Here is a 3471-nt window from a genome sequence, read left to right on the forward strand (position 1 = left end):
GTGGGGTGGGGGGGGGGGGTGGGGTGGGGGGGGGGGTGGGGTGGGGGGGGGGGTGGGGTGGGGGGGGGGGTGGGGTGGGGGGGTGGGGGGGGGGGGGGCGGGGCGGGGCGGTAGTACAGTGTTCCCCCTGAACTCAAATCATCTGCGGCAGTCGGCGTCTCTCTTGTTGCTGGATCCATTCTCCGCACGCAAGAGAAACAAAAGCAAAACAAGATTGTTATCCTATCTATTTATAAAATATTTGTGAATTTTCTTAACCAGTCAGCGTGTTGGATGTTCGGATTTATTCGTGTGACCTTTTCCCCAAGGAGGTCGCCGGTTGCGATTATTCCGTAGGCAGCGGAACACACAGCAAGCGGGAGCTTGGATCTCTCACCTCGGGGTCAGGGGTCGAGGGGTCCAAATCCTGGCGCACACCATCTAGGCCGACTCTGGTACAGCACTGGCGGAGGCGCTGTCCTTCGGATGAGATGTTAAACCCAAGTCTTGACCCTTTCGGTGCCTCACTGGGACGTTGTTTGAGGGAGAGCAGGGATTTCTGAGACTTTGTAGAGCAGAGAGGGTTGCGGGGAGATTTAATAGAGGTGTTCAAAATCATGAAGCGTTTTGCTAAGTAATATTTCCACTAGCAAATGGGTCAGTAACCAGAGGACACAGATTTAAGATAATTGGCAAAAGGACCAGAGGGGGAGGTGAGGAGAATTTAATTCACGCAGCCAGTTGCTGTGAACTGGAATGCGCTGCCTGAAAGGGCGGTGGAAGCAGATTCAGTAGTAAAAGAGAATTTGATACTTTCAAAAGAGCCGGCACAATGGGCCGAATGGCCTCCCTCTGTGCTGTGTGATTCTATGATGCGACTGCATCCTCGTGCGTTACTCTAATCTGGACTAAAGCTGCGCTGCAGGCTGGTGTGAGGCATGGAAGCCATGTCTTCATTGCCAATTCGGATGTATAGTGAAGACCGGGAGAAAGATAGAATCCAAATGGCCACCAACGGTCTGCCTGGTGTGTACAACGGATATCAGTGAATTATAGGATTTGCAGGAAAACATTTTAATTTCCCTTAAAGCCCAAATCCCAGTCATTTTCACCCCTTTCGTGTGAATCCTCCCCCATCCCCCAATATCTAACCAGTACCACTTCGGTATACTGCTTGGAGGGTGAAGCATACAGATAGTTTATCGAGCGCGTGGCATGGTCTTCATTCCTCGAATGATCTGTATCTCCACACACCACCATCTCCCCATTGGTCCCCCTCAGGCAGACCCTGGGAGGGGTGCAGGTTTTGGGAACAGTAAGTACTCTCTGGCCTGGTGGAAGTTCCCACTGCCGTGCAGGTCCTGGTATTCTTGTAGCAGGTGGAGGAGGCGGAGACCTTGTCAAACCACGAGAAACCATCTTCAAGGATCATTTCTTTGGGTCAGTCTCTCTTCCCACTAGTTTCTGTCGCCGACCAGTATTTTCTCGGCTTTGTGAAGGCAGAGGGCCGCTCATGTTAAGTCGGGCAGGTTCAAAGTCTTGCTCGTGATGTTTTGTAACTCTCAAAGCCACAGATTATTATCGAATCATAGAAAGTTACAGCACAGGGGGCCATTCGGCCCATCGTGTCCACGCCAGCCGACATCCGTCCAGCCTAATCCCACTTTCCAGCTCTTGGTCCGTAGCCCTGTAGGTTACGGCACTTTAAGTGCACATCCAAGTATCTTTTAAATGTGGGGAGGGTTCCTGCCTCTACCGCCCTTTCAGACAGTGAGTTCCAGACCCCCACCACCCTCTAGGTGAAAAGGATTTCTCTTCAACTCCCCTCTAATCCTGCCAATTACTTTAAACCTATGCCCCTGATTGTTGACCCCTCTGCCAAGGGAAACAGATCCTTCCTATCTGCTCTATCTCATAATTTTATACCATCATTATCATAGGCAGTCCCTCGAGATCGAGGAAGACTTGCTTCCATTCTAAAAGTGAGTTTTCAGGTGGCTGTACAGTCCAATGCGGGAATTACAGTCAGTGGGCAAACAGTGGTTGAAGGAAAGAGTGGGTGGGGAACCTGGTTTGCCACATGCTCCTTCCGCTGTCCACTTGATTTCTGCATGCTCTCGGCGACGAGATTCGAGGTGCTCAATAATTTTATACATCTCATTTAAATCTCCCCTCAGCCTCCTCTGTTCCAAAGAAAACAACCCCAGCCTATCCAATCTTTCCTTAAAGCTAAAATTTTCCAGCCCTGGCAACATCCTCGTAAATCTCTGTACCCTCTCCATAAGAACATAAGAAATAGGAGCAGGAGTAGGCCATTTGGCCTCTTGAGCCTGCTCCGCCATTCATGGCTGATCTGATCATGGACTCTGCTCCACTTCCCTGCCCGCTCCCCATAACCCTTTACTCCCTTATCACTCAAAAATCTGCCTATCTCCACCTTAAATATATTCAATGACCCAGTCTTCACAGCTCTCTGGAGTAGAGAATTCCACAGATTTACAATCCGCTGAGAAGAAATTTCTCCTCATCTCAGTTTTAAATGGGCGACCCCTTATTCTAAGACCATGCCCCTAGTATTAGTTTCCACTATGAGTGGAAATATCCTCTCTGCATCTACCTTGTCGAGCCCCCTCATTATCTTATATGCCTCAATAAGATCACCTCTCATTCTTCTGAACTGCAATATTTATAGGCCCAACCTACCTGTCCTCATAAGTCAATCCCCTCATCTCCGGAATCAACCTAGAGAACCTTCTCTGAACACCCTCCAAAGCCAGTAGATCATTCTTTAAATACGGAGACCAAAACTGTACGCAGTCTCACTAATATCTTGTATAGTTGTAGCAGGACTTCTCTGCTTTTATACTCCATCCCCCTTGCCAACATTCCATTTGCCTTCCTGATTACTTGCTGTAACTGCATACTAACTTTTGTGTTTCATGCACAAGGTCTCTCTGTACTGCAGCACTTTGCAATTTTTCTCCATTTAAATTATAATTTGCTTTCTATTATTTCTGCTAAAGTGGATAACCTCAAATGTTTCCACATTATACTCCATCTGCTAAATTTTTGCTCACTCACTTAGCCTGTCTATATCCCTTTGCAGATTTTTTGTGTCCTCACAATTTGCTTTCCCACCCATCTTTGTATCATCAGCAAACTTGGCTACATTACACTCAGTCCCTTCATCCAAGTCATTAATAAAGATTGTAAATAGTTGAGGACCCAGCACCGATCCCTGCGGCTCCCCACTAGTTACTGTTTGCCAACCGGAAAATGACCCATTTGCCCCTGACTCCAGTGCAATCACATCCTTGTAAATGGTGACCAGAACTGCATGCTGCCTCCTTGGACTGTGCCAGAGGTGGTTTAATTCCTGACAACTGACGACAGTATTTAAGACCTTCGACCTTCAGCTGCGAACACACCCTTGGCGTTTGGAAAACTCCATGACGACAGACGAGCGATCATTGCTCCACCGCAGCCGGAGAG

The sequence above is a fragment of the Pristiophorus japonicus genome, chromosome 9 (assembly GCF_044704955.1).
Source record: "Pristiophorus japonicus isolate sPriJap1 chromosome 9, sPriJap1.hap1, whole genome shotgun sequence".
NCBI classification, from domain to species: Eukaryota; Metazoa; Chordata; class Chondrichthyes; family Pristiophoridae; genus Pristiophorus; species Pristiophorus japonicus.